The following is a 14,237-nucleotide window of genomic DNA, read 5'->3' on the forward strand; positions in this document are numbered from 1 at the left end:
GTAAATGGAATACATAACTAATGTAACTGGAATACTCTCGCACACTGCAAGGATGCAAGAAAGAAATTGCATAACTTGGAACAGAGAAAATTTCCAGAAATGAAAGTAATAAAAAACTAAGTATCAGCGTATAAGATGCACCCTGTTTTTCAGACCTATTTTCAAAGAAAAAAAGTGCGTCTTATACGCCGGCAAATACGGTATTTGCAAATTAGTAAAAGCAATTTTTAAGAGAAAAAAAATTAATTAGAAATGTACAAATCAGTTTTGCATATTTTCTTTATTCCAGTCTCAATTATAATAACTATTATTGCTATAAAATAGCCAAATGAAAGTAACAAAAAGACCTCTTGAAGATTCTTTAACTTCAGAGGGCTAACACCTTCATCAGCTTCCTCTTGCAACAAAGTTTGCTTTTCTATATCATAAATTTGATCCTCAAAGTTTGTAGAATAATCCTGATTCACCCAGTCGAGTAACCCTGAAAAAATTTTTAAAAACATTTCTTATATTTTGATCATGCATGCTATTAAATTAGGTTATGATTTAAAAAAACTAAAAGTGTAGACTCTTCTTCTTCTCATAAATATTTTCAATGAGATCAAACACTGCTGGCAGATGAAATCTCCTGTGCCTTTGTACATCTCCAATTTGAGCCACCCAGTTTTATGCACCGCTTTTCAATTTTAATAATTGTGATTATTTTTTAAGTGACATGCCAAAACAAAAATTTTGCAGTTCACTTCATAACTACCTTCCACCTCTCCTTTGGAAATAGCCCATAATTATATGCTCGGAAAATTAAATGAAAATTATAAAACAGTGTAATAGTAACTGATCATTGATGTGCTTATATTTGTTAACGTTTCAAAAGACGTTAGAGCTCAGAAACCAGATGTACACTGATGTTACAATGAGAATTAAATCTGCACTTCATTTGCTGCTGCCCAACCATAACACTGTTTGGGTCCAAGAAGCCAACTGAATAAACTGTTGATATATTAGTTGTGATTAAGGGAGGATGGCTTCTCATATGTTAGGAAATGAAGGTAAGTTAGTCAGCCTTATGGAGGTTTTTATCATGCAAATCAGCTGAAGAAGACACACATCATCATCATCATGCGTATTAAGCCTAGCATGGCCTGTTCCAGCCTTAGAAGTCATCGTTGAATCGTTTAAGAGGACGTCCTGGTTTTCTTTTTCCTAATGGCTTGTACTTTAAGGCTTGTTTTGGTAATCTTTCTGTTTTCATTCTTTCAACGTGTTCCATCTATTTATGTTTATATATTTTAATTTTTTCTATTACTGGTTCTTGGTTTAATTCTTTCATAATATCTTCGTTTCTTTTGTGATCAAATAGGGTATACTTTGCAGTTTTTCTCATAAACTTAATTTCTGCTGTTGTTAATCTTTGTTTGACTTTTTGTTTTATTGTCCAGATTTCGCTTCCATACATTAAGACTGGTAGGGCTAATGTATTGTATACTTTTAGCCAGGTTTGTTTTTGAACTAAGTTTGGTTTAAATATAGAGTTAATTACACCTGTTATTTTTAAATATTTTGCGATTTTTACGTTTATATCTTTTTCATTTTCATATGTGATCATACAACCTAGGTAGTTAAATGAATTCACCCATTCTAAGATCTTGTTATCTATTACTATTTTAGTTCTTGCTGGATCTTGTCCTTTAAAGGCCACATTTTTTGATTTTTCCGTTGATATTACCATACCATAATATTTGGATATCTCATTTAGATCTAAAATAGCTTTCTGTAAGTTATCGTCAGAATTTGTAATTATTATTTGGTCGTTGGCAAAGAGGAGCATGTTTAAGTTAACTTTAGGAGAAAGTTTAATTCCCTGATGTAAATTTTTATTCCATTTTAGTTGAATTTATAAATTATAAAAACTTGGTGGTTTTCCAGTCATTTCTATGCCCAATATTAATGACATGGTCTTTTGTTGAGCTCTGTTTGCCTATTTGGAGGACACATGTCATTTTTGTGTTCTTCCATTCATATTCTGCTTGACTACCCCTTGCTTGAATGACAGAATCAAGTCAGTCTCTAGATTTCTCATATAGTGATTTATTAGGCTTATAACAGTTTTGGAGGGGATCCTTAATAATCAGAGAGGTCCTACTAAGAATTGTTATAGTGAACATCCCTCTAAATACTCATTTCTAATGATTAGTAACTCATTTCATTAAACTTCTTTTTTTTTTTTTAAATTGAGATCTTACTAGGAATCCCTCACCTCCTATATTAAAAAATCAACAAGATTGTGAACTTCCTTATAAAGAAAACATCAGCTTAATTCACAGTTGGCAACATCAACATAACAAGTACGAGGGTGACAAATTCTTGGCCTCAACCATAGATGGCAACACTATCAGCATAATTTTTTTTTTTCTAAGTTGTACATCTGTCATAATCATCTATGTGAAATTGCAAGTCATTCTGTCAAGTAGTTTGTTTTATACAGCTGTCTGAAGCAAAAGTGTTGTCTGTATCCCTTGAAATGGATAAAATCGAGTATCGTGCGGTTATAAAATTCTTTGTAAAAGATGATTTAATACCAAAAGAAATTCATTTGAATTTCTACCAAAAGAAGTTCATAAAAGTTTATCGGCACTCTTCTCCTTCATTTTCGACAATTAAGAAATGGGCTGCCAAGTTTAAACGCGGCTGTACCAGCCTTGACGATGATCGACGTGAAGGACATCCAAAAAAGTGTAACAACACCAGAAATCATTGAACAAGTGCATGATATGTTATTGGATGACTGGCGACTCAAAGTGCATGAAATTGCTGAGACTATAGGCATTTCAAAAGAATGTGTTGGATATATTTTGCATGAAGAATTGCAAATGAAAAAGCTTTGCATAAGATGGGTGACGAGCTTGCTCACAGCAGATCAAAAATGCACTCACACGAAAATCTCTGAACAGTGCTTGGAGCATTTTAACAAGAATAAAACTGATTTTGTGTGTTGATTTATTACTATGGATGAGACTTGGATTCACCATTACACACAGAATCCAAACAGTGGACTGAGGCTGGTTGTTCAGCACCAAAGAAGACAAAGTTGGTTCCATCAGCAGGAAAGGTCATGGGATGTTGAAGGCATTTTGTTTATTAATTTTCTTGAAAAGGGTAAAACAATAACCAGGGAATATCATTCTGATCTTTTAGCCAGACTAGATGAAAAAATTCGTGAGAAAAGACCTGGTTTGCAGAAGAAAAAAATCATCTTTGATCAGGACAATGCACCTGCCCACAAAGGTGTTTTGGCAGTGGGAAAATTAAGGGATCGGCACCATGAATTGTTGGAACATCCACCCTATTCCCCAGATTTGGCTCCCTCTTACTTCTATATCTCCCCAAAACTAAAACTCTTCCTCGCTGGTCAACTTTTTTCTTTGAATCAAGAGGTGATTACAGCTGTAGAGGGATATTTTGCAAATCTTACTGAGAACCACTACAGGGACGGGATAATGGTGCTGGAACATCACTGGAATAAATGTATTAGTCTTAAGGGAGATTACGTTGAAAAATAAAAATAATTTTGAAATTATAAAATTTGAAATAATAAATTTTTCATTGTTAGGCTGAGAACTTTTCAGATCACCCAAGTATTAATGGAAAAGAGATGTAACTGGTACAAGAATTGGAAACGTACCAGGTTTGCATAATAGGGATATTATGCAAACTGAGATCTTTTAGAAGCTCCCTTATGCAAGGGAATTATTTTTTCCTCTTTCCACTTCATTGGAACTCTATCAGAGATAAAACTTAACCCTGTGGAGGTCATGGCTGATCTGACAGATAAAAACAAATAGTTTAATATAAATATTCTTACACATATCCCTGAAACAAAGAAGACAAAAATAGGTGAATAAAGATGTTGGCGATATTTAGGCGATAATGATCAAACGAATGAAGGAGGTAGCTATAGTTCTTTCTTTTTAGTCTCTTTCAATCCTCTGCTGGATATACGGTTTCCCTTTAACTTTCCAGTTCTGTCTGTTTATAGCCAATGTCCACCATCTCATGTCAAATCTTTGTAGACCATCCATTCATCTTGTTCTTTGACAATCTTTCCTTCTCTTAGTATCCACTCAGTGCTTAATTTTGTCTGCCTTTCGTCTATCAGTCTACTAATATGGCCACCCCATCTCTGCTTGACAACACTTCACAATATCATCAACTCCAGTCATCTTTCTAATTCTACACGATGATTCTGCTGAATCATCATGTAGCCAATTTCCTCTATCCAACTCAGCTGTCACTCTATTGTAAAAAGTTAATAAATTACTAAGGAATGACTGACCTTACAAACCATTTTTCCCCCTAGAAGTGTATCATATTCTTATCCATCCATTCTTGAATTCTCTTTTTGACCAATTTTTCAACTAATCTTACCACCACTCCTGAGATACTGAGATCTTTTAGAACCTCCCTTATGCAAGGAAATTATTTTGCCCTCTTTCCACTTCATTGGAACTCAACCAGAAATAGACTTAACCCTGCAGAAGTCGCGGCTGATCTCACAGATTAAAACAAATTGTTTAATATAAATATTCTTACGCATATCCAGTGTATAGCTTGGAGGTCATGACTAGCTGCACATGCATATATTACGAGTGATATTCCACACTGTTTATGCGGTCAGTTTTGGTTTAACAAGTGTTATGTGAAGTTTGTGATAGTTGATAGTAAATTGTATCTGAGAGATACCGCAAACTCTCATGTCAGTATAGTATTGGCTTAGTTTTTTTTTTCTTTGTTCAATAATTTCTAGATTGTAACTGAAAATAAATAAACCATCATGTATTATATTTGCAGTGTTTTTTTTTTTTAATCACATTTTAGCACATACTAGTAATGAATGTATCTCTCAGATACATGCGACTTACGCTGCAATTTTTTCGACTGCGACTTCTGCAGGGTTAAAGAGCCTAGTCTGAGGCATTGCTAGTTCCCTTGCACATTCCTGAAAAATGCTAGCTGATATCCCATCTAATGCCACAGATGTATTTACATTGAGACTCTGCAATATCCTAAGTACCTCCGATTCATCCACCTATGTTCCCACATGTCTCTGTCACATCATTAACCTCATTTGGATGATATTATGGAGACTTGATAAAGCTTAGAAATTGAAAAAAAAAAAAAAAAAAGAGTACTGTTAAAGGAATTGGAGATGATAAAGGTAGCATGAAAACAAAGATATTCCAGATATCTGAAATAATTACTTTGAAAAGATTGCTAAATGAAACAAAAAGTGACAGAATGCTGGTAGAAAACATGCAAGAAGAATTCAGCTAGGAGGGCTTATCAATATATGAGGTAGAAAAAGCCATCAAAAACTTGAAATTATTATTATTATATGGGCACCTCCATGGAGTCTGAAGACTCATCATGGGAGACTCAATCTGTCCACACAATCTATCATACCTCTCCTTCAACCCATTAACAGAAAAAGCACTCACAACTGACTCTGGCAACCCATTCCACTCATTCACCACTCTCTATCCAAAAAATCTAGTCCTCACACCCTTATTCAACTTCCGAGGATGACCCCTTGTTTTGGTCACTCTTCCTCTTACATATCAGTGACCTTCCCTCATTAACCTCAAATTTTATCAATAGTTTTGCTGACAACAGTTCACCTTTCTCTTTACCAAACCTTGCATTGCTCAAGTTTGGCATAGAGGCTTTATCAAGCTTCCATCTTATACAGCGGTGTTATATCCCTGTTTTTCTCTGCTGACTATCTATATATGTTTTATCTTTAATTTTTAATTTGGCTTTTTACTTTACTTTACAGTTACAGTTAAGTTTTGTATCTCTTATTCTCTCAGATATTCAGTTGCCGACAAATTTGTATAGATTAAAGACTGCACCAGCCAGCAACTAAATTCTGATACAATATCCAATAATGCTCAATGAAAATGTAGCGATCAAGGTATGTATGCAGCCGTGGTCCCTATTAACATATCACTATTGGTTTCCCCCTTAAATGCATGGTACGAAATTTTCCAAAAAGTAATTCAAATCTGCAGAAGATATGACAAACTCAATTGATTATGTAAAAAGAAACACATTTATTATTTCACAAAGACAAGTATACATGTTATTTAAATTCTTAACCTTAAAAGAGTCTGGGTTCCCCTTACTTAATTAAACACATTTAAACTTCTGTACTATGATCTCTTACTGGGCATAAATTCCTCACTCATTAATTGTAAATACTTCATCCTAAGTATCTTAGGACATCATCAGTACAGTATTTAAACAAAAATTAGGAATAACATACAGTTAGGGCGCATGAAGTAGTGCTAAAGTAGTTAAAAAAAAAAAAAAAAAAAACGTTAATTATTTAACACAGTTTTGTATGATAATTTCCCATACTTTAGGTTAGTAAGAACGTCGTTGCAGTTTAGGTTTGGTCTGTGCAGTAGGGCTTCAGAACTTTCTTTGTATAAACGTTCATGTTTAAATAAAGATCTATGTAAAAGTTTAGCCTTTCCCCAATGGATCCTATGGTTTGGATTTTCAATTCCGTGTTGAGAGAGGCCAGATTTCTGCGGTTTAAGAAGACGAATGTGGTCTTGATGTTCCGAGATGAGTTTCTGAACAGACCTACCTGTCTGTCCAAAGTAAGATAATTTGCATGAGCATGGAATCTCATAAACACCAGGTAACATCAAGGGTGAGAATTTGTCCTTAGGAGAAGGTAATAAGTTGTAAATTTGGTTGATAGGTTTGTAAGTAGTGGCAAAATTGTATTTCTTCATAATTTTAGAAAGACATTCTGAGATGCCTTTAACGTAAGGTATGGGAATCCTATGCACTTCTTCCTGTCAGGTTTGATGTATGCAGCTGCAAGTGACTGATGATTTTTTGAGTTGTTTTGGGATTATATCCATTTAGGATGACTGTATTTTTGATAACTTCTAATTCCTGGTTTAAAGATTCTTCAGAGGAGCAGAATTTGTGTGCTCTGGAAACTAGTGATTTAATAATGCCAGATTTCTGAGATGGATGATGAGCATAAGAATTGTGAATGTAGTGACCTGAGATGTAGGCTTGCGAAAGACGGAAGTGGCGATGGGACCGTCTTCTTTTCTTTTAATGTGTAAATCCAAAAAAGAGATACCCTGTGGAGATTCTTTTTCTAATGTAAAGTTGATGTGATGATGAAGAAGGTTAATTTTATCTAGAAACAGTTGTAATTCAGGTTCGGGATGATTCCATACCGCAAATAAGTCATCGACATATCTTAGCCAAATTTTTGGTTTGGATTCAAAAGTGAATATTTTTTCCTCAAGGTGTTCTAGAAACAAATTTCCTAGGTTTGGTGATAAAGGAGATTCCATTGCTGTTCCTTCCTCTTGCTTGTAAATTTGACCTTTCCAGGTGAAGTAACACGGAATTGAAAATCCAAACCATAGGATCCATTGGGAAAAGGCTAAACTTTTACATAGATCTTTATTTAAACATGAACGTTTATAATTAACCTTCTTCATCATCGCATCAACTTTATGTTAGAAAAAGAATCTCCACAGAGCATCTCTTTTTTGGATTAATACATCAAAAGAAAAGAAGACGGTTCCATCGCCACTTCCGTCTTTCGCAAGCCTACATTCTCAGGTCGCTACATTCACAATTCTTCTGCTCATCACCCATCTCAGAAATCTGGCATTATTAAATCACTAGTTTCCAGAGCACACAAATTCTGCTCTTCTGAAGAATCTTTAAACCAGGAATTAGAAGTTATCAAAAATACAGCCATCCTAAATGGATATAATCCCAAAACAACTCAAAAAATCATCAGTCACTTCTGCATACATCAAACCAGACAGGAAGAAGTGCATAGGATTCCCATACCTTACGTTAAAGGAATCTCAGAACGTCTTTCTAAAATTATGAAGAAATACAATTTTGCCACTACTTACAAACCTATCAACCAAATTTACAATTTATTACCTTCTCCTAAAGACAAATTCTCACCCTTGATGTTACCTGGTGTTTATGAGATTCCATGCTCATGCAAATTATCTTACTTTGGACAGACAGTTTGTCTGTTCAGAAACGCATCTCGGAACATCAAGACCACATTCGTCTTCTTAAACCGCAGAAATCTGGCCTCTCTCAACACGGAATTGAAAATCCAAACCATAGGATCCTTTGGGAAAAGGCTAAACTTTTACATAGATCTTTATTTAAACATGAACGTTTATACAAAGAAAGTTCTGAAGCCCTACTACACAGACCAAATCTAAACCGCAACGATGTTCTTACTATTCCTAAAGTATGGGAAATTATCATACAAAATTGTGTTAAATAATTAATGTTTTTTTTTTTTTGTACTACTTTAGCACGTTATGCACGTTTTCATGAGATTCTATTGTAATCATGCGCCCTAACTGTATGTTATTCCTAATTTTTGTTTAAATACTGTACTGATGATGTCCTAAGATACTTAGGATGAAATATTTACAATTAAATAATTTTCACTGTTGGTTTATACGTGTGTTTCTTCTAATTATGAACGCACCACAGGTTTCGTTACTTTAAAAAAAAAAAAAAAAAATCTATCCTCAGACTCTCACAATTAAATTACCTGATAATATCATACATGAAACAGTACATATAAACACTAGACAATTCAATAAATCTGACATGTAATTCTCTAGGACAATAGTACTTATTTCTACTTAATTCTCTCCCCCAAAATATCTGTTAACATTCAATTACTTTCTGAACATATGACATTACTTTTCTTAAATCACTTAAACAGCTCGGAGCTTGGCCTCCTGTTCAGCTGGAGCCTAATATGTTTTCTTCTTAACAGTAGACACAAGTGTCCAAATTGCAGACTCTTCTTGTGGCACAACACTTAAATACGTGTGTTCTTAACTTCTGTTTCTTTACTCCACGGATACTTTAATCCTACATTAATATAAGAAAATCTTCGCTTACCGTTCTTGCTTCGACTAGGTATTCTGGTCTGTTCACTGTACCTCCTCTGATGGCGGGCTTTGTTCCTATGTTCCTTTGTTCTACATGAACCGAAAACACTCATACACAGACCTGTATGCTGACATGGATTTCATCAGCGGCTCTTTCTCCTTATGATATGTTTGAACACATTGTAGTTGCAGCTTTGACCGATGTAACATGCATAGCAAGGGGAGATCCTTGCTGCACGTGGCGGCAAGCTCTACATAGCTCTCCTACGGGAAACTTGGTGTCGACGAAACTCGGAGACGAGACACAAGCGATCAGAGATCGGAGATAAGAGATCGATTCGAACTCCCGCCGAAACTTTTATACTCTGAAACAGCTCCCTCACTTGGTGATGTCGGCATGCATACAGCGGCAGCCGATTGGACGCCGTGGCTACGAACTGTCTTTACATGCCTTAAACTTGTACTTATCTTATACATATCTATTTGGTAATACTACATGACTTTCTACTTTAATTCATTCACAATTACTATCTTAATAAACTTATGGGCTATCTTAACAATGTTTGGAATTTACACATCTTGATATTTACATTTTCTTAGGACATTATACGGTACACTTCCCATCAGGAGGCATAAGCATGTCCTTATCCCTTCCTTCTGAGGTAATGTTATTGTTGGGTGGGAAAAAGGATGATTCATCACTTTTTCCGACACAACAGCGGGATTAATTAGAAGAAACTGATAACACTAGGGATCTTGGACTTTTAGTAGATAGGAAGTTGAAGTTCAAGGGCCATATAGCAAAGATTGCAAATATAACTCAGAGGATAATTTTGTCATTTTGCCTCTTTACAAGGCCTTCATAAGATCTCACTTGAAGTACTGTGTGCAGGTCTAGTCTCCTTGTTTCTGTGGTGATTCTGATATAGTGGAAAGAGAGGGTGAGAAAATGTGCAAAGGACAGTGTTAAAAATGATAATAGGATTGTGGAATACTGATTATGAAAACAGATTTTTTTTATTTTTTTTATGAGAATTTGTAGACTGCAGATACTAGCAAACAGGAGAAAGAGGAATGATGTGATCGAGACTTACAAACTTCTGAAAAGGTCATACAGGATTTCAGTAAATGGAATTTTTCATTTTATGGAGGGTGTAGAAAGGACAAGAGGGCATCTTTAGAAGCTGAGAATGAATGCTGTCAAGAAAAGGGTGAAGGCTAGATTTTTTCTCATAGAGTGGTGCACGATTGGAATGGATTACCATCGGATGTTGTGTGTGTACAAGCACACGCAGCATCCAATGTGAATGAATTCACATGCTGGTGCATGTAGTATGTGGCCTCTTGATGAGTCCCTCACTTCCTGGAGGTGTTTGTGATATATGGAATGAATAACATATAAATATTTTTTAAATATCTTAAACACTGATCTCATTCCCATTCTTGAGTAAGGTGATGATCATCTTGTGGATCTGTACATTACCAAATATTCAGTCAGATCTCCAATCACTGTCCTTTCTTGGTGCAAACACATAATATCCATAGACTCCTCAGTATCTAAAAAAACTTAATGTTCTCTTCTGTTAAAGGCAGTACTTCTTGCTTGTACTACTACTACTACTACTACCACCATTTAAATCTTAAAGCGATCCAACCATGGAGTACTATTCTCACAAAAACTTCCAAGGATGATTAATACTATCTGGAAGAGGGCACTCTGCTTAATAGATGATTTCCCTCTCTCAGACTCTTCCTCCAGTCACTTTCTCATCTGTACCATGTCTTGCTACAAGTATTTTCTTGAACACTGCTTCAATGAACCAGCCAACACTGTATATTCACTTACTTCTAAACATGTAAAAACATGAGCAAATGCCAGTCAACATCCATACATGCTTTCACTTCAGACTTATCAAACAACTTTCACACCCTCCTCTTTCATTTGCTCTACCTCTTTTCTTTGGAACAATCTCCCCTATACTGTTTTCCCTAAAGAACTACAACCTCCAACTGTTCAAGAAACACATCAACCTTATCCACACATGGCACTGTTGTGTTAGAGGTCACAAAACCTATAAAAGATTTTGGTTTTGATATCAACTCCCTTTTTTTTTTTTTAATAACAGTCCAAAGACTTCAACTTCTTTAGATTTCTTTATTTAGTAGTTTGATTTTGCTATCTACGTGTCTACATCACCTGAAGATTTACAAGTTGTAGGTTATGGCCAGTGTGATATACCATCTTGCTTATTGTAGACCAGAAATGACCTATAAAGATATGCTATATGTTTAGCATTTCATGAGGGAAAAAAAAAAATCAAAATCACAGGAATGGCGATGGATTCTCTCAGAATCTTCCATGCTTTCAAATTATTGCATGGAACATCTGTAAAAAAAAAAGTGGATAAGCATTATCTTATCCACTGTTGAACCATGTCTTTGTAATATGGTGCAGTCCCCAGCCCAGAACACATGCATATGGCAGAAATCACAAGGATTACTTCAAGTTCATTTAATTCTGTTATATTTTATTTCCCTATTAGAGAATTCATCACACCCTGTATAACTGACTTTCACACAAGTAAATTCAGAAATGATATTCAGAAGGACATCTCTCATGTCCTTTCTGATGATTTAAAGTGGTCCATACATATCTAGGGAGATTGAAGCCCTCCAAATGAGATGTTGGATTTGATATAGGAATTTGAAGATTGGAGGTATGTTGAAGCCAATACCTCCCCATGACTTGCATAGGCCAAAGCTGGTCATTCATTAGTATTGTACTCCTCCAGGCAGGGCACCTAGATTTCAATCTTCGTGAGGCAGGGAAGGAAATGTCTTGGTGGATAGGCAAGGAACTGTTTCCGATTATTTTTATCCATAATTTGCTTAAGTGCAAACTTTTTTGCATACTGCAAAAGCAAGGGAGGGGCTATATTACTGAGAGTTGGGAGCCAGTAGGTTCCCAACTCTCAGTAATAGATCTTAGAGCTCCAAAGATTATACTCATAGTTTGATTCAGCTGGAAATCGACTAAAGGAGAGTGTGCACTGTTCAGCCACACAGGAGCACAATACTTTGCTGTACAATAGACCAAAGACAGTGCAGTAGTATGCAGTGTGTTGGCATCAGCACCCAAGAAGTACCAGTAAGTTTATGCATTATTACACAAGCTCTGAAATCATGTTACTATAACTCCAATGTTGCAATTTTTGTATTTATTTTACAAATCTGTTGTGCTATTTCTCTCATTTATTCAATTGTAAAAAATTATTTATTTTGATTTCTCTATAGTTACTCCATATGCCAATCTTCCCTTTTCCCCCATTGGAAATACCTACATTGGCAGTGAATTATCATGTAGTCCACAACAGTGTTCACTACAAAAAATATGATACAAGGTAATTTGTAGTTGACATCCTGATATAAGACAGCCAACTGCAAGTTATCTCCTAGTTGGCAGTCAATGTGCTAAAGATCTAACGAGGTTTTTTATTCATTTTGAAATGGATGGTTTTAATTATTGTAACTATAGTAGGAACTATTGCTTTATGAACAAGTGTTCTCACATATCCATTCTGTAATGTGATGTAATTTTTTGAGACATTTAAAAAGTTCATGATATCCAATTTAACTCCAAATTACCTATAAAAGATGGATTTTGAAGTTTTATAATTAAAAAAATGTTTTACACTTTATCAAAAGAAGTCTTATAGTATATGGATTTTTGGCGTCTCAGATAGTTTTACAAACACATAAATTGATAAGCAAAATGTTTTGTTTACTTCACTCATAAATCCTTGTGTGTTATTTATAATTATTATAAGTGAATAAAATTTGGAGAGTCACTGAATTTTTATTATTATTATTATTATTAATCACACACACACGAAAGGTTGCGGAGCGCTGCTTAGAAATTATTTTAAAAATAAATTTAATAATTCAAACTGCTTAAATAAATACAATTAATTAAAATAGATATATAAGAACGGTAAGATTATCGGAATCAGATTTATGGGATACTGATTTTTTACGTTCTAAACTTTCCGTATAAAATGCGTATCTCTTAAAATATTGAATATGTCATCTTTCAAACAGCTATTTTTCTAACGGCTTGTCGTACGCGAAAAGAATAGGAAGATTAATGTTTAAATAACTAGTTCATATAGGCAAATTTGCGAAGATTTTCTTATGGAAATATAGATTCAAAGATGGATTTTTTTTTTTTTTAATTTTATTTTTATTTTGAGCTTATTAAACGACATCAACTGTTTTTTTTTTTTTTTTTTTTTGGTAAAGAAATTTCTATCATTTTCGTCTATCAGCTCGAAAAACCATTAAAATAGGCCACACTGGGGAAGAATTTCAGTATTGAAATTAAAAACTGTAAATGTGCTATATTTTGTTATATCAAAAATTTAAATATCTTTGAAATTTTCATACCTGAGTACATGCAAAAACAATCTTTGAATTTCTCAACATTATTAAGTGAGAACGTTTTATAACATTTAATATTGCTTCTGCTTTGTATTACATGTAAATAAACCCTCCTAAATCAGATATTCCATAAAACATTCCTTTTCCTCTCAGAAATGTTGAATTTTTATGTCAATTTACGTCATAATAACAGCAGACGACAACTGTACTACGCTGCCTTCTAGGAAACGTCAACCGAAGCTCTCGTCATAAATATTAAGTAATCTGAAGAGTAATTAATCTAAATGTAATATAAATTTAATAATTTAAACTGAATAAATAAATATAATTAATTAAAATAGATATTTAAAATTATTTTATAGTGTTATAGTGTGTTTAGGAGGGACAGAGAGAGAATAAAATGGGGGGAGGGGTGTTATTGATGATAGCTGATGAACTGCAGCCAAGGAGAATTGAAGTTGTATTGCGGGACAGCGAAAGGAGCTCATTTGAGGCTATTTGGTGTGAGATTGAGACTGGCAGAATAAAATATACAGTTGGGTGCTGCTATAGACCAGGTGATGGAATAGATGGTGGAGATAGTATGCATAGGGAAATTGATGAAATGAGTGGAAGGAGGGTAATTATTATGGGGGATTTCAACTATGGTAACATTGATTGGAAGGAGGAGAGGACACATGTGAGGAAGGAAAAGGATTTTATTCAATTATTATTAAGGGATAACTATCTGAAACAGCATGTAATTGAAAATATTAGGGGTGTGAGAGTGCTTGACCTGGTAATAGCATCTGAGAATTTGACTGTAATGAATATGACCAT

General features: G+C 34.5%; 1 long non-coding RNA gene across 1 annotated transcript; it reads right to left on the reverse strand.

The window, feature by feature from the left end:
* Positions 1–116: 116 nt before the first annotated feature.
* On the reverse strand, positions 117–13,531 carry LOC150095590 (uncharacterized). The gene is made up of 2 exons (XR_016550048.1): positions 13,425–13,531; positions 117–481 (listed from the first exon to the last, which is right to left on the reverse strand). It is a non-coding gene; the product is annotated as an uncharacterized LOC150095590 (long non-coding RNA).
* Positions 13,532–14,237: the final 706 nt, after the last annotated feature.

This window comes from Typopeltis vanoorti, chromosome 20 (genome assembly GCF_054136105.1).
Source record: "Typopeltis vanoorti isolate ZY-2024b chromosome 20, IOZ_Tvanoo_1.0, whole genome shotgun sequence".
NCBI classification, from domain to species: domain Eukaryota; kingdom Metazoa; phylum Arthropoda; class Arachnida; order Uropygi; family Thelyphonidae; genus Typopeltis; species Typopeltis vanoorti.